This window comes from Canis lupus, chromosome 28 (genome assembly GCF_048164855.1).
Source record: "Canis lupus baileyi chromosome 28, mCanLup2.hap1, whole genome shotgun sequence".
Taxonomy (NCBI): Eukaryota; Metazoa; Chordata; class Mammalia; order Carnivora; family Canidae; genus Canis; species Canis lupus.
In genome coordinates this window covers 17,332,038-17,350,925 of record NC_132865.1, presented here as the reverse complement: position 1 = coordinate 17,350,925, position 18,888 = coordinate 17,332,038, and the positions used below count along the sequence as shown (strand labels likewise).

The window sequence follows — 18,888 nt, the reverse complement described above, 5'->3', positions numbered from 1 at the left end:
GAGAGAAACGAGATTAAACTTCATCTCATCAGTGCAATCTGAAAAGATCACACAGAGGACTAATAATCAGGGCTTTTTCATTCCAGAGCCAGACTTGAGAGCTGTGTGTTTTTGTTTCAAGGTGATGTCACATTAAGCTTGTTGGAAGACAGTGATTAAGGTCAAACAATATTTGAGGAAGATCAAAAATAAAAAAAAAAAAAAAGTGTTCAACCCACTTCTCATGCTTCCTTATTGCATTTGCTTAAAGGGGAAGGACTGATCATTTTCACTGACGGCAGAGAACAGGACAAGGATCCAGTCCTATAATTCAGTTGTTAGCATTTCTTAACACAAGGTTAATGTGGGAAAAATTAGGAAGGTTCTCATCAAATTATAGCTCTACTGTTCATTGTAATTTAGAGGATGCATTCATCACCATCAAAAAAAAAAATCAAGTGTCACTTTTTGTTATCTCTAAAGGTCAATTTTGAAGTCTTTTTTTTTTTTTTTTTTTGCTTTTGTTTTTGTTTTTGTTTTTGATTCTGTGAACATGTCATAAGGAGCCTGGAAATACTCATTAAAAAATCAGCAGGTGATACTAATGTTTTCTGATATGCAGAGGTTTTTTTTAAAAGATACTTTAAAAGATACTTTAGTTCAGTTTTCACCTCAAAAAAATGCACTCCTATAATCCCCCCCATAAGTGGTAAATATCAGCAGATTCAATAACCCCGGTTACGAACATATAACTAAAGGTTTTTATAACTGTTTCCAGAATGACTCAGAAAATAAATCACACCCTCTCCCATTATGTACAGTTTGAGTCCTCGGGGAGAAAACTTATAACTCATTACATTTCCATTCCCTTTGATCAAACACCATATACAACACCTGGATATTATAATTTTAAATAATAGTTGTGACACAAACTAGGATAATGCTTAAAAACCTAAGAATCTTAATATGGTTACTATTAGTTCATATCATTTACAGCATGGAGAAATGGTGAGTGGTTTTGTGGCATTTTGCTAGAGCTCCATCAGCAAAATATTAATTATAGATCAAGAAAACATGTTTTTTTAAGAAACACCTGGAAATAATCGACAAATATATATGTCTTAGATCAGAACATAATTGCCCCAATTCAACCTGTATAACTTTTTTTTTTTTTTTTTTTAAGATGTAGCCTGTAAGTAATGGGGTAGGCTACCAGATGTAAAACCTCCCAGGCCAGCTTTTCTTTCCATTTCAGCTTAGGCACCTCACAAAGGTTCTCTAATGTGAAGGATCCCAGTGAAACAGTGATGAAAACCACAGGTACAAGTGGCTTACATGAAAGTATTTATTGCTTTTCATGCATTGCATTATAGCATAGTGGAAAAAAGTCCTTCATTGAAAATGCATTAATTATTTGACACTGGTTTGCCTCAAAGTCATTTTTACTATGGGATGCAAGAGAAAGATCACAGCTGAAAAAAAGATCATCATACTTGAGGTAGGCTCACAGAGTCTTTTCTTATGTTCTGTGTGAAGTTGTCTTGAACTGAAACCTATGCTCCTTAAGGATTAAGGGATTGAAGAGCAAAGACTGAAGCTGCTGTAATTTAAACCTACAGATTCCCCAGCACAAAGGTGCAAAATGGACTAAGCCAATCTGACTCTTTCCTTGTTCAGTAAAGAAATCATTTTCCTTTAGAAAGTTTTACACTATTAACATTCCAAAGGTGTTATCTTTAAAGCAAGTGGTCTTCTCTTGGCTTTTACTATGCATTGAGTGCCTGCAGATATTAAATCAGTGGACATGGTTTTAAATGACCATGTATGACATCTCTAAACAAGCCTTGCTATATGTGAGAAATATGAAGAAATTTTGAAGAACATGCATAATGATCATCAGTGGCTTGTGTTTCCTTAGTTAAATTGGTATTTCATTAAATATATTTGTGGAGTTCATGGTTGTGTATTTGCTTTTTGTTTAGTTTCTAGAAAAATGCTTATTTCCAAGTCAATAAAATATAAAAGTATTATTCATCCTCTAATGAAAATAATTTCTGAGCAATGGAAAGCCACTTATTTGCAGGCATCTGTTTTCTTACATGTGAGTTAAGTCAAAATGAAAGCTCCAAGAGTGCTTTATTCACTCACTGATTTAATCATTCGTTCAACACTTATAGTGCTCCCACTAGGTGTCATCCAGATGGGCACTTCAGACATAGTCGTGCAAAAGTAGACATAGCTTCATGCCTAGTGTAATACAGATATATTAAATTTACAATTAGGTAGCTATTTAAACTATTAATTGTTACACCTACTGTAAAGCACATGCATAGAGAAAGGTCATGAAAATATGTAATTCACATGAATATGATCTTTGCAGCCATTTGTGGTTGTATAGCTCTGCCCTGAGGATGCAGGGATTTACCGCAAGTAAAGTTGAGAGATTTAGTTCTATGTTTCTAAAAACAAACAAAAAACTTCGATTATAAACAAAAGATTCGGCTGAAATTTTTGTGCGCTGGTATCAGAATTCTAGGTTTCATTTTTAGTTTCCCGTGTTAGATAGGAAAAATAGTGAATGTAAGAAGATAATATTTCCAGGATAAGCCATTTCTAAATGGTTCTTACTGATTACATCCAATCTCCCTTTGAAAAGCCATATGGAGAAAATAGATCATCTTAAAACATAAAACCAAAAATCCTTAGTCACAAAACTTGAATTTTAGCTTTTGTTTTTTTCTCACTAAAATATTCTGCTCCGATCCTTCTCAGATTTTTCAGCTCATATTTCTAACCTACTCTTTGAACACAAACATAGCATCATTTTCTCACCTTCAGTTTGATGGCAGTTTGGATATTTCATATCTTGACCTTTCAATTTCTTACCCTCTGGGTTTTACTTCTTTTCTTTTTATTAATGTTTCTATTTTGCTAATATTTTTGCCATTCACATTAAGTGTCTCTATTAAAGTACTATTGAGTAATGGTTTGGTTAATCTAGTCCCTTTTGGTCAAACCCATTGTAAAAAAAAAAAAAATCTTACTGGGAAAATTTGAAGGTCTAATTGGCTTTATTCAGTGATTCATGAATCGGGCAGCATCCCATCTAGCAGAAAAAAAGGTGTTGGGAGGAGTGATACAAAATGGAAGGCTTTTACAAGCAGAAGGAGGCAGGCCAAGGAAGTTTCTAGTAAAGAGAGGATTGTCTCAAGGGAGGTGGGGGTCAACCAGATGGATGGTCTCACTAGTACTGACTGGTTGATTCCAGACTGACTGGTTTAAAGATTACCTTCCTGGGAGAGGGTAGGTTCAATATTAAGTCTTAGTTTGTTGATGTGGGACTTATCACAAGCCATTCATTTGGATCTGTTGGTTCCTTTTTTTTTTTTTTTTTTAACACCAAGAATATAAAGTATCCAGAATGTTTAGGTACATAGATCAAAATAGGCTTACTGTCTTTCCCTTGGAACCACTCAATGCAATTCCCCTCAAGTATTTTCAAGTTCCTGGTCCCTTCTAGCTACTCTTGCCTTTGCTCTTGAACTTGGATTCTTCACTTTTCTTGAGTTCAACTTCACTCAACTTTCACATCAAATTACTCACAGGAACATTTTCAAGTATTATCCCTGTGATGCCCAAAGGACTTAGTGATTTTCAAATTTACAGAATGAAAACTATATTTAGTTTTCCAAACATGAATGATGGCTACAAAGAAAGTTGTAACAAGATAGAATTCAGTGTTTGTTTTAGAGATTACTCCTCCTGGTTAAAAAAATAACAACAAATGTGCGTAGTGTACAGCACTTCAAGATATAGAAAAATATTAAAAAGTAAATAAAAATAACTCTAATCCAACCACAGAGATTAAATCAGTGGCTTTCTCCACTTAATTTTTCCTTGTCATTTGTCATATATCCACAAGAAAAAAAAGTATGTCTTTTTCTTTTGTTAATTTTAAAATAGTTGCTGTGTAACTGCATATTACAAAGTTCTCAGTAATATGTAAATGAAGCTCAAATTAAATTAAGTGACAATAGCCATTGTCTTTTCTCTAAGGGAGAAAAATAAAGATACTTAATCATTTTATTACCTTCCATTAAAGGCTCTTCTCAAGTTAAACTTGACACCTTTCATTGTTGAAATTTTAAATTACTTGAATATTTTTATAGGAATTATTCAACTTCCTCTCTCATTAATTCTGCAAAACTGAAACATTCAACAGATTTTTTTTTCCAACTTACAATGGCCACCCAACATGCAATAGTAATCTCCTTTGATCATCGCTCATCTGTTCATGATAAAGTAGATAGTGATTATCTACTGTGCATTGTTGGGTTGCATACTGGACAAATCAAAGATGCAAAAAAACAGCAATCATGTCCTCAAAAAGCTTTTGTGTTCTTTAATTATTGCCAATGTTTATTTGAAAAGGGAATTCATTGTAATGTTAAGTAAGTGAAATTTATATAAAAAATGAAAATTTGTCACAACTTCATATCACATACCCCAATATAAAATACAGGGATTTGTGTATTATTTAATATTTTAGAAATTCTAGTCTATATTTCTCTGTGAACATTAAGTTGGCTCTATCAGCCCCAAGTTTCACTGCATGCTACTACTATACACATCTCTACTGTCTGCTACATTCAAGTTATTTTTTTTCCTGTAGATTAAAATAATAAAAATATTTTACAATTTGCATCTGAAGACACAGCAAATAAAATCTAAAAGTTTGAACCTTGGAAATATCTCAATATCTAAAATTTGCATTTGATTGTGGGAGTGAGGGGTGGCATTCATATAGGCTTATGGATTTCTATCTCTAGATGCTACTTTGGTCAATGCTTCCCATTTATAACCTCAAAATCCTATCTTGAAGGTTCAGACACCCTCTCCAGGAGTAGAAGTAATTCCATTTCTATGCTCCATGTGCCTCTTGAGGCCAGATCTGCCAGTAATGCTTAATTGGGTTGGAAGATAGTGGATAGTACCAGTTTATCATACAGGCAACTGACACAAAACTTTTTCACTTATCTGAGGTTGGACTGTGTCTGGGTTCAGAGATGAAAGGTCAGTTCTTTATCCACTAAGTCCCCTAGACATTCCAAAATCCCCAGTACATTACAAATTTGAACAGTTTAAGCTCTCTTAAATAAAGAATCTCTTCTCTGGGTAAAGTATACAGTGTATATAGATACAGTGGAAAAGAAACATGTGAAAGGTCACAGCCATGACCTTTTAACATCAATAGTTTTATTTATAGCCAAGTGCTTAGTCTATAGGGCTTAATATAAAAGCAAGAAGAAAGACAAAGGTATCTGGTTAGCTTTATAATAGCTATCCGGTTATAGGAAATTTGTCTTTTTACTCTTGAGCTGAGAATAAAAATTATAAATAATTTAAGTGACAGCTATTTTAAAGAAAAGAATAACATTTCTCAATCATTTTTAATTGAACGCATTCTATTTCTCTCTTGATATGGCCTAAAATAATCTACCAGGTTTTAAAGGAATAGATTTATTTCTTCACATGTGTGATTCATTCTTAAAAGACAAAACAACAGTATTTTATTTTTATTACTACCTGCTTCCTTGTCACCTATTTGGTGTCTTGCTGCACTTAAAATTACACGTGGGAGAGTTGTAGATTACAGCAGTCAAAATCTTGTTTCATGGAATTTTAGTAGTTTAGGAAATTTAGCAAACGCAGACACAAGCATTAACTTGCTTTTTTCAAAATAGTTCCCAAACGCTCTTAAGAAATTCCTGAAGGTACATTGGGAGAAGTTCAATGATGCCCCCAAGCCCACTGTGGGAGCCAAGTGCGAAACAAGTCTAGAGAATTGGCCACAAACAGCTGAGTGACAAGTTAAGATGAACACTCAGCCTACGGAGAGCCTGGGAACAGTTTTATAAGGAAGAGAGTCTAACCTTTGTCACCCATTCTATTCCAGGAAAAGAACAGGAAGCCACTTGGAATTATGCTCTTGCTATCTCCAGAGAAGACCACCACCTTCTCCTTTCAGACTTCCTCATTGGGGAGATAATCAGAGCCTAAGAAATTGTTGTCTTCTTACCTCAAGAGATCAATGTGCCTTTCTGAGCTCCCCTAGCTGGTACTTTGCCTTTCACTGGTGTGATATTCTTTGTGCAGTTTCTTACAATGTGTTAATTTAATTCATGCTGGAGTAATAATGGAAACTGACAGATAGCCTTTTCTTTTTAACTGGAACTTCCAGAGACAACAAATTTACCCAAAGAGTTAACTAAATTGGTTAGAATTTCAAGTGCTGTATCTCTGTGTAGAATTGTCAAGGATGCCCTTCCATAATACTCCAATTTCAATTGAGTGTAATACTTGGGACGTTTGCCTTCTAGTTTTATATCCTTGATTCAAATTTAGAAGCAAACTTCTGATGTGTTATAGAAATTTCTCTTAAGATTGCCAACACCAGAGACAGCACACACCTCCCCCCACCTTGCCCCAACTCAGGACTGCTGTATTTTCTAGTTAAAAGAATATCTGCTGAGTCATTAAACAAAACAAAACATCAGTAAACAGTATTGAGCATTTAATAGTGGGTAAAAGCCTGATGTATCAGGATTGATAAGATATCGAAATATCTTATAGAAGGTAGAAACTCAGATTCTGGAGCCAGACAGACCTGGATTTGAATCTCTAGTCAAAGACCCACTTGATTTATGGCTTTGGCCAGTAGCTGAACTTCCTTAAGCCTCATTTCCTTAAAATGAGGACAGTATATAATATGAGGTGTGATAATTGTGAGGCTATAATGGGTTCATTTATGTAAATTACAGGGCTGGTTTATAGTAAGCCGTCACTTAATCTTAATTATTTTTAGTATCATTGAATTAAATGTCATTTGTACAATGGAAGAGTAAGAAAATCAAGGTTATTGACATTTAGATAATTAAATGCAGCAAAATATAGAGTTGACTATTCTTTTTATATCATTTTAAATGTGTCTAATATTTCTCAGTAACTACACAGAGAGAAAACTCTAAAATACACGTGGAATGAACAACAATGATGAAATATTACTAGTGAAATTCATTTCCTTCAACTATAACCTCCTTGTGGTTTCAGGAAAGGGATTATTTTAACCTCCTTGAAGAATGGAAGGAAAAAATCCTGCCCACATGCTCTACTAAAGAAAAATTTTGTCAGATTGTATTAGAGTATCTGTTTGATGTCATAAAAGACACTGAAATGGTGCAATTATGAACTCTCATCTCTGATATCCTATCATACAAGACTTAAACCAGCCGTAGAGAATTATCATTCTCTCTTTGCTCTATGCTAAGTCCAGCTCAGAATGAGAACTGGTCCAGGTATACGTTGGTTCTTTAGTGCCACCAAGACCAAAACACCTTTATCACAAGGAATAATTCCTGACCCCAATCGCCCTCAGGTTTTCTTTGCTCCCAATGCATTCTATTTTTATTAGGCAATTTAATTATTGAATGCCTACCATGTTCCAAACCCTGCACTAGGTGCTTTTGGCAAAGATGAGCAGGTTAAGCCATAATCCCTGCCATGGATGAGTTTAAAGCCTAAATAAAGAAGAAAACAAGTAAACCAATAAATGCACCATCTTCAGTGAACTGTTATCCATTTACATGGTAGAGAATCAGATAAAATCTAGTGTTTAAAAATTTAGATTTTATGTTGTACAGGCAGATGGTGTTTACTCTCAGTGATTGGGAAGGAGATTAAAGAAGACATCTGGGGTGCTGCTGATGTTCTGTTTCTTGGTCTGGGTGTAGATTTTACAGCTGTGTTCAGTCTGTGAAAAAATCAAGTGCATAGAGTGACACACTTATGTACAGTTTTCTCTTATATGCTATACACTCAATAGTCCTTTTTAAAAAATATAGACTTCTTTTTCCTTTGCACAGCCCAGACACTTAGGTACACATATTCCATAATCTCAACATATATTTTAAAAATTGAATTATAATTATTATAATTTAAGTTTCTAAAAAATTAAATACAGAAGAGTCTTAACTGTTCTTCACAACCCTGAAAACAATCCGTATTTTGTAAATAAATTACTATGCTGAGTCTTCAGTTATGCTTCTGTTCATAATAATTTCAGTCTATTCAAAGCCTCTAAGACTATTCCCACATATTCCAGTGATATCATATTACCATAGCCATCCTAAAGAGCACCTCCCACCAGAAAAGTCAACACACCAGTTGCTCAGAAATTTCCATTTGGGTCTCTTATTTTTTGCACCTACCAACAGCTTACCTAATGATGCCTTGAGCAAACAAGTAATTGCATTCACTGTATCCTCTTGGTATTACACTGTATTAACATCCTTCATTTTTTTTTCATGAAAATGTCATTTGTGGGTATGATTTACTTTTTAAAAATGCTCAATTTCCACTGCTGAATATAAAATGCATCCAACTCATGGAAAAAATATAGCACCAGGCAAAGCAGCCCCTTAAAATTGTTTTAAAATTAATTCCATAGATATCACATAATTTCCCCAATAAATATACTGTCAAACAACACATAGCAAATAGTGCTAAATTTACTCCTCTCTGCAGAGTTTAATCCTGTTGAATACATACCTCCTTGAATTTTCCTTAGATTTCATGCCACAGATTCATCTTATCTCTTACTCCTCCCAAGCCCACATTCTAGGCTTCTCTTTCTCTATCCTTGACGACAAATAAGATTCTCTAATATATATTAATCTCTGGAAAGCACTTGTTTATTTCCTAAGTTTCAACCGCAGAACTCATGCAAGTCTACACCTATTCTGTACATCCTTTCTGTCTATGTGAACAAGTATTGCCATGGTTTTCAGAGCATGACCTTTAGCTCTACCATCCAAACCCAAGTGACAACCAGAAACCCCAACCATTGCCAGCTCAGCATATACAAAACCCACCTGTACTCTCTTGCAAGCTGCTTCTCTCCTCCTCCACCTGTCACCCTGTCCCCAACCCACCCTCTTGGTTTTCTATATTGGTAAATGACAGCCCCTCTCCTGCAAAACCTTCCAATATCCTTCTTACTCTACCTTTGTTGGCTAATTTCCTCCACACTGTTATCTCCTACCCCATTCTTGGCAACCCCTAACCCTGTGTCCCTACAGTCAAAATATATATTGCGATGCGCTTAACGCTGTTCTTTTACTCATTCATTCATTCACTTTTTTGTGCAGCAAATATGTGCTGAGTAACTACCCTTGCTAAGCTTTGGATTCTCAGAGATAAATAAGACACATTCTTTTCTATGATGAAACTGTCTCAAGATGGAGACTATATGACATATATTCTGTAGTAGAGAGTTTAAATGCCTTTGTAGTTCATATAAATGTTCTTCCCAATCTGGGCTCTCTCTCCAAACCTCTCCTGCTTCATTTGCTGCATTTCCCTGGTGTGTGTCCTTCACTGCAGGCACCCAGAACTACATGGGGGTCTCCAATGATCCTTTCCCTTATGCTGCTGTGCCTTTGTGCCCTCTGTCTGAAATGTCCTTCTCCACCTTGGTAGTCCAGCAAACTGATTTGGGAACTATTTTCTGGCCTCCTCAGACAGTTGGCATCTGTCCTCTGTACTCAATAACATCTTGTGCAGATTTAACATTTATCACACTATTTACTAATTATTGATTTTCACTTTTGCCTTTCCTACTAGATAGTGAGGTGCATGAGAGCGGTGATTGAATCTCCTGTGCCCTTCGGGTTGGTTGAACAATAATCATATACTTGGGAATAAGAAAATTATTAAGAACACAGCCCAGGGAGTCAAACAGACATGGATATAAATCCCAGATCCACTCAGTAATAACCACATAACCTTGAGAAGTTCCTTGTGTTCCCTGAGCCTCAGTTTCCTTATCTGTTCAAGGGAATAACAATGTGGATTTTAAAGTATCTGTGAGGACTCAACAAGATCATGCAAATAAAGTGTTAGCTTTAGTGCCTGATCCATAGTAGATTCTCAATAACTTTTGATTATTTTTATTATTATGCCTGAAAAGTGGTGGTGACATATGGTACCCTTTATGTTTTACAGTTGTGCTCAGGTGGTTAAAAAAACAAATGATGGAAGGGGAAACGAAGTAATTTTTAATAATTTACTTTGTATCTATCATACTTTGGATATGTTATCTCAGTGATTTTCCCAACTATTTGGGGGAAATAAGGGATATTACTGACAATTTATATATCAAAAAACTGAGTCTCAGAAAGCAGAAGTGACTCCTCCAAGGGCATAGAGCTTCAGTTATAAGACACATTGTCTTAGTCAGCCTAGGCTGTCATAAAAAAATGCCACATCTGGATGGTTTAAAAAATTAAAAAAAAACATTTCTCACAGTTCTCGAGACTAGGAAGTCCAAGGCCAAGATTTAGGGAAACTCAGGACCTGGTAAGGACCCTCTTCCTGACCTCTGGATGGTCATTTTCTTGTTATGGTCTCATATGTCAGCAGGAGAAAGAAAAATCTCTCTTCCTCTTTGTATAAGCCACTAATATCAGAGCCCCATTCTTATGATCTCATTTAACGTTGGTTACTTCCCAAAAGCCCTATCTCAAATACAGTCACATTGGATTAGGACTTCAACCTATGAATTTGGGGGGACACAATTCAGTCCATAGTACTCATGTTCTTTCCACTGAATTCACCATCATAAACACAAGATGAACCAACATGAACAGAGTTCATTAGTGTAATCCATAAAAGCAAAAGTTCTGATTCCGACTTTCCCAAAAGCTTGAAGCTTTTAGCCATTGTCTCTTTATTTTATACCCTATTACTAGAGTTTCTTGATCATCCAAAGTATAAAATAACTATTGTAAAGCCAACAGTAGATGTATGTCATGTGCTATCCATCCAAAAGAAGCATTTTTAAGAGACAAATAATTTAAGACAAAAGACATTCTGGAGCATGGGTTTGAAAATATGCAGCTGTTTGGGGCACCTGGCTGGTTCAGTTGGTAGACCGTACAACTCTTTATCTCAGGGTCATGTGTTCAAGCCCCACATTGAGCATAAAGCTTACTTTAAAAATTTTTTTATTTTTTAAAAAAGAAAATATATGGCTCTTTAGGACAGCTACTGGGGGCAGGAGTTTGGGGTTGGGGTGGGAAGGAGCTGTAGAAACTAGAGAAACAGGCTAGAATCTCTGTGGGATGATTGTGTGGGATGATTGCGAATCACCCTACACACTGGTGGTCTGGTGCTGATAGAGTAGAGAAGAATTTTGGAGAAAGAGTTGAGTCAAAAGGAGTCTACTAAGTGTACCAGAGTTATAAATACTGTGGATGTAATAGAAAAAGCAAAAAATGCCTGCCCAGGTTGGACTCCTGCGTTTCACCCAACACCTCACTGCTACTTTACCTCAGTTCTTTGAAATACAGCTCCTATGGCAAGGCTTCTAAAGTGCACTCACATTAAAATACAGAATAAGTAATATTGGATCACCCTTTGATATTGAAGGGAAAAGAAAAATTGCTAGGTTGCCCAGGTAGGTATCCTGACAGTAAGGATAATAGAAGAGAATCTCTCTAGTCTCAGAAAGCCCCACTTGAATGAGTATACTGGCAAATTAAGGAGACCTCAACAAATGGGTTGAAAGTCAAATGGCAATTGGTTCCTTTTTTTTAAGATTTTCTTTTTTTTTTTTCTTTTAAAGATTTTTATTCATTTACTCATGAGAGACACAGAGAGAGAGGCAGAGACATAGGCAGAGGGAGAAGCAGGTTCCCTGGGAAGGAGCCTGATGTGGGACTTGATCCCAGAACCCCAGGATCACAACCTGAACCAAAGGCAGAAGCTCAACCACTGAGTCACCCAGGTGCCCTCATTTGGTTCCTTTTTGAAAAACAAAGCATATAGCCGCCTCGTTAATTTCTTTTCTTACAATAGAAGAAGAAAAGATGGTAAGATCTGAAGCCTACCACCCTGATTTCCTCTGACTCTCTACCACTTGTTTTGGGATTTTTTTTTTAAGATTTTGTTTATTATTCATAAGAGACACACAGAGAGAGAGGCAGAGACATAGGAAGAGGGAGGAGAAGCAGGCTCCATGCAGAGAGCCCAATGTGGGACTCCATCCTGGGACTCCGGGATCACGCTCCAAGCCAAAGGCAGATGCTCAACCACTGAGCCACCCAGGCATCCCTCTACCATCTGCTTTTTGTAAGAGTAAGATTGTGGTCATCATTTTGCAATATACATAAATCAAACCATCATATATGCTTAAACTTACACAGTGATATATGTAAATTGTTTTCCAATAAAAGTGGAAAAAAGTAAAAGAGTAAACAATGGAAGCATAATTCTCATCTATCATGGAATGAGCAAATAACTTGTGCAATATGCACATAATGGGATATCAGGTATTAGTGAGAATAGACAAATGAAACCTACCTTGTGACAATATGGATTTTTTTAAGACCTTGAAAATGTTATGTTAACCTCAGAAACATAATTTTTATAAAATAAAATCTTTTAAAAAAATAAAAATGGAGGCACATGTCTTCCTCTCCTGCTTCTTAATCTGCCTTCTGATCACATGTGTTTGCTTAAGGACAATTCATTAAGTTGTACACTTATGATCTGTGCACCACTATATATGTTATATGTCAAAGAAAGTTCCAAAAGTTCCAAAAACACCACTTCTTGGGTGTATACCCAAGAGAATTGAAACAGGAATTCAAATAGATCTTCATATATCTGTGTTCATAGCAACATTATTTATAATAACCTAACAATTGAAATAATCCTGATGTCCAATGACAGATGACTGTATAAACAAATGTGGTATATCCATACAATGGAATATTATTCAGCCTTAAAAAGGAATGCCATTCTGATACATGCTACATTCTGGAAGAAATTTGGAAATATTAGGCTAAATGAAATAAATCAGACACAAAGGGACAAATATTGTATGTTTCTATTTGCAAAATGTTTTAGTTTGGGCTTCTACAATGAAATACCATAAACATGGTGGCTTATAAACAACAAATACTCATTTCTCATAATTCTGGAGATGAGGAAGTCCAGTTCAGAGCACTGAAAGATTTTGTGTCTGATGTGAGCCCACTTTTTGGTTCAGGGAGAGTCATCTTGCTGTCTTCTCACATGGCAGAAGGGACAAGGTAGCTTTCTGGAGCCTCTTTGGTAAGGGTACAATACAATTCATGATGGTACCAATACAATTCATGATGGTACAGTCTACCAAAGGCCCATCTCCTGATACCATCATATTGGGGACTAGTATTTAAACATATGAATTTGGGAGGGACAAAAATATTCAGTCTATTGTATATGAGGTACCTAGAGTGGTTAAACTCGAAGAGACTAAAAGTAAAACAATATTTATCAGGGGCTGAGGGGAGAGAGAAATGGGAATTATTATTTTGTGGATATGGAGTTTCAGTTTGGGATGATGAAAAAGTTCTGGAGATGGACAATGATGATGGTTGCACAATAATGTGAATACATTCAATGATTAATGACACTGAATTGTTCATCTAAAAATGGTTTTACATATATTTTACCGTAATAAAAAAAGTAAAAAGCAAAACAAAAATGGAGGCACATATCTTCTTCTCTTTTTTTTAAGATTTTATTTATTTATTCATGAGAGACACACAGAGAGAGGTAAAGACATAGGCAGAGGGAGAAGCAGGCTCCCTGTGGGACCTGATCCAAGGACCCCAGGATCATGACCTGAGTGGAAGGCAGATGCTCAACCACTGAGCTATACTGGCGTCCCTTCTCTTCTCTCTCAATGAGAACTTGCCTACCTGTTTACAGGATCCTCCAGACAAATTCTCACATATTTCCTCCAAGTTGTTTCTTTTCAAGGCCACACAGTTTCCATTCTCAGGATCCATCACTGGGATGCCCTTCTGCCCTTGGCCGTATTTTTTACCTCAAGGCTACATGTCAAAATTTCCCTGGGCTGCCTCTATTTCTGCTTTAGGAGTAGAAGAGAAAATCTTTAGAATAATCTATTTGCTTAATATGATCAAGAGATTTACGTTATTAACCACTATACATGAATGTCTTATATATGTTACATCATTTCCACACCAATATTCTAAAGTCTACTTCTTGCAGTGAAAACCCTGGAAACATTGAGCTAATTTATTGTGTCTCTGAGTATAATACAATTCATTGACCAAACTTTGAACATTTATTTATACCTCCCCTATTTGTAAACAGACCTAAGACTAACTTTAAATGGCCAAATTCACAAAAGAATAATCTGGAAACAATAGTTAGAATACTTCGTCATGTTATTTTCAAACAATACCAAAGACCTATTCAACTGAGCTAATACTCATTTATTTTTATCTGTATAATATCAAAATCTTTGACCAAATTTTTCACTGAGTTTATTAATATTTTCACTGAATTTCCAGATGTTTTGCTTTCACATATTGGTGTCACTATATATCTTTATTTTCCCGTTACACTATGATTCCTATGTATAGTTTATTGCTGGGGGATAGCTACAGGGCAGGACAGATATTAAAACTATAGAGGATCTCATAAGATGTGAAGCTGAATATCTTTTTTTTAGATTAGGTAACCTTTTTATAGCTTTGAGGGAAAACATGGATAGTACTCCTGTGTGTGTGTATGTGTGTGTACATTGACAAATAATTCTTTTATATTGAGAATGAGCAAAACCTGCCAACCATTGCAAGAAAACTCTAGAAGTTTTGGGCTTTTTTAATTTATAAGTCTGCCAGGGATCTTCATTATATATACATATATCCCAATCATATATAACCTCAGATGAATTAATACAGACTACTGGTTAAGAAGGTAGAGTTTTATAAGGTCATGAGATCAAGTCCCACATCGGCCTCAGTGTCGAGTCGGCCAGAGACTCTCTCTCCCTCTTCTTCTGTACCCCTTACCCACTGTGTGCACTCTCACTATTTCAAAAATAAGTAAAGGAAACTTAAAAAAAAAAAAAGAAGGTAAAGTTTTACTCTCAGCTCTGACCTTTCCTAGCTTTTCTCAGTTTCCTCATCTGTATTACAGTGATAAAAATTACTGCTTCCTTATGGAATGTTGAATAAAAAAGACTCGACACCGTAACACACTCCTTTTATGTTACTGTTCATGCGGAGAATCAGGAAACTTGTCATTTTTAATCATGAAATAACTTCTACATCACCGACTTTGGGTCATCGTTCTCAGTTTAAATAAGCAATCCACTTTTCAGTGTGGTTGTTATTTCAAAGGAGCAACATTTCATAGGCAGACTCTAGCCTGTTCAGAGAAGAACAAAGAAGACAGAATGGTTGGAGCAGAACAAGGATAGGGAGCTACGGCCATGGCAGGAGCTATAGTCAGAGCGGGAGGCAGAGAGTAGAGCCAACAATTCCGTTTTGTACACAATATAGGCAGCAAAGCCAGGTATTTGGAAAAGCATGAATCTGGTAGCATTTTATTACTACACTACACTCTCCTACTAATTCATCCCTTTTAGAATGATGACATGTTCTACTTTAATTTTAATGACTTAATAATTCACCGCTTGAATTAGCCCATGGGAGATCATAATACCTCTTTTTCTTCGTTGTTGCAGGTGGTGTATTTGTTCCACTACCACCATTTGGAACTTGATAGAAGTTTTTAGTTTTTAATTGTATCTTCTTCTGGTTCACCTGGATGGCATGAATTTGCTTTATTTAGGTTAAGAGGCAAAACGTTTTTCCCAAATGAAGTCTCTACAGTCCAGGTTCCTCAGTGACGGGTAGACTCCAGCTCCTTGGTGTAGGGAATGTAAAATCTCTGAACCTTCACTAAACCAACAACTGTTTGTTTGTTTGCTTGCTTGCTTGTTTTTAATATCTCTGGTTACTTGACTCTGTCCCTTCTTTTTCTTAGAACAAAGAACTCTGGGATTCAGAGGCAAACATATATCCTTCTGTCCAGCTCTCAGATTTTAAGTCCTGTATTCTACTGAACAAGATGAAATTGTTCTAAAGTAAATCAAAACTAGCTTGTCAGAAGCTTGCTTCCGTGTTTCTAATGGTCTCTGGACTAATAAGCAGCATCTAGATGGCATTTCTCAGTGTCTCAAACCATATTAAAACTTCCTTTTTGTGGAACAACTAGATCTTTGCCTGAACTTTATTACCTGCCCAAGGACTTCAAGAGCTTCAAAATATATACCCTTTGGAAACTGTGTTGTATTCATTTTTTTTTTCTCATATTGGAGTTTTGTTTTTCAAATAGTTCAAAAATAATGAAGAACTTGTTTTAAATATACATTCAACTTTTCATCTCAATATCTCCATCATGAGTGGACACAGTATCTTAGGGAGTTTAGACAGTTTCCTCGACTTAGTTATAGCCCTAATAATCATAAACTGAAATTTTATAAAAATTCTCCTTTTATTTGGTCTACCTTGGTTCTTGAGTTAACCATTTTATAATTCATGAAAGTAGCAAATTCTTGTAAATATTTCAGATACTATAGTTCTATATGAGGTTAAAAGTGTCCCTAATCTCAAAAGGAAATATTTTTAATTCTTTGGTGTCATTCTAGATCTTTTCCTACACATATACTCAATCAGAGTATCAGCATATATTCATTACAATTCTGTTTATCTACCCTATTTTTCCTTCCTCCATCCTGTATCCCACTCCTATCCTCAACCCCAATTCAATCAGTCATGCAAAATTTATATTTCTTTTCTTCTGGATTCTTTTTTTCTTTTTAAAGATAAAAGCAAAAGTGGCTCCAATGCAGTTTCCTCTAGTCTTTTAAGCTAATTTAAAGTCACGTAAGAAGTTATTTAGAGAAAAAAAAAAAAAGAAAAAAAAAAAAAGAAGTTATTTAGATATGTTTTAAGAAGTCAGAAGAAGAAATCTTTGAGGTTTACTGGAGCAGGGAGCACAATTTCACTCCAAAATAAAGGATAGATGTCTACGGAATAGGAATATGTGAGGGACCCCTGCTGTCCAGGCTCACCATCCTAGCACCTTCACTTCCCAGGATGACTGCATGAGTTCCTCTACAAGGGCAGTGTCCCCTAACAAGTGTTCCTGCTTCAGTAAGTATTTCTCTGCCCTACATGTACAAGAGCAGAAAGACACCATATTTCAAATGTTTATCCCTCCCCTGGAAAATAAATGATCAGTGTTGACAATTAGATCTTCCACCTACATGTGGGACAGTAACTAGTAAAAGGAGAACAGGACTCAATGCAGCTGCAATTGAATTGTCCATAAGACAGGGAGGATGGGGTCTAGAACCTGACTTAACTACATACAATGACAATCAATGACTGGGTATTTCTTATATATCTGAGATGTTGGCTGGGATAGTCTCTAAATATTGATGTAGAGTTAGGGCATATGCTTCATTTCATTATGTTTGCTTTTGACAACAAAACCAGGATCATACCATGCTTTTTTTTTTTATAAATTGGCTTTGCAAATAATAATTACCGAGATCTTTCCATGACTGTATATTCTGTTTCATACTTCACCCATTTCACCAGAATAGATGGTTCATATGTGTCAAAAAAAAAAAAATGACAGATTAGGTAAAACGAAGATAAAGTAGTTCTTTTAATTGCTTCTAGTTTATTTTATTTTACTGATTTGATTTTTCACAGTTAAAATTTTAATGCATCTGGATTTGTATTACGGTTCAAGTGTGGGACCTACGGTGAATACGAGTGGTTACTCGCTTGTTTCCACACTTTTCCCTTGGTGCTTAGTAATGTCACCTTTATCCTTAAGGAAACCTCCTCATCTTTGAATGCTTGCTTCTAACTTCTGGTCCATTAGTGGCAAATTGCTCTGCCTTAATTATTATATGCTTTATGATAAGTCTAGATAACTAGTAAAACAAAACTTCACTTAAGATTTTTCTACCAGATTGCCTTATTTGTAATTACCTAAATATTGTCTATATCCATGTTTATATTCGCCCTTTCTTATTCTTAGTGTTGTTTAACTCTTTTCTTTCTTTTTTCGTTGATGTGACTTTCTAGAAGATTTTCCACTGTTTGGTTTTGCTTCTGGTTTCAACTGGCTTTTTTTGTCTACTCAGTAAAGCCACTTTCAATTTTATTTTAAAAGCTTTTTTTTTTTTTTTTTTTTTAGTTTTTCCGTGTTTTTTCCTCTTTCATTAATTTTTCCTTTAAAAATTCTTTGTTCCTCAGGGGAAATTTAAATAACATAAAATCAAATTATAAATGACATAAAACCAAGTTACAAACGTTAACATGATTTCCCCTTTCATAATGTACACATATATCAAATCATCACGTTGTACACTTTAAAATCTTACAATTTTCTCAATTGCAGTTCAATAAATAATAATAGTGCTCACTTCAGCAGCACATTTACCCAAATTGGAATTATACAGAGAAGATTAGCATGGCCCCTGCACAACAAGAATGACATGCAAATTCTTGAAGCATTCCATATTTTTCATTAATAAAATAAATATGCAAATAAATAATAATGAAATGAAAGCATTAAGAAGAAAACATGATTCTAAAACATTAATAAAGAAAATATCTCATGTCAAGAGTAAACTTCTTTTTAAATTCTCTTAGGTAAGTAAGCTTTACCAATTGAACTATGCTAGTAAGTAGATCTGCAATGAGCTTACGAGCAGATTGCCTTCTACTGTAGAATTTGAAGATCAACAAAAATAATCCTGGGTGGCTCAATGGTTGAGCATTGCCTTTGGCTCAGGGCATGATCCCGCTGTCCCGGGATCAAGTCCCACATCAGGCTCCCTGCATGGAGCCTGCTTCTCTCTCTGTCTCTGTCTCTGCTTCTCTCTGTGTCTCTCACGAATAAATAAATAAAATCTTTAAAAAATAAAATAACCCTTCCAAAAATATCTCCTCTGCTACCTAA

The 18,888-nt window shown here is 35.5% G+C and overlaps 1 non-coding gene across 1 annotated transcript; it reads left to right on the top strand.

Annotated features, from left to right (window-relative positions):
• Positions 1–18,341: 18,341 nt before the first annotated feature.
• On the top strand, positions 18,342–18,451 carry LOC140620458 (U6 spliceosomal RNA). The gene has a single exon (XR_012020243.1). It is a non-coding gene; the product is annotated as a U6 spliceosomal RNA (small nuclear RNA).
• The last annotated feature ends 437 nt before the right edge of the window (positions 18,452–18,888 follow it).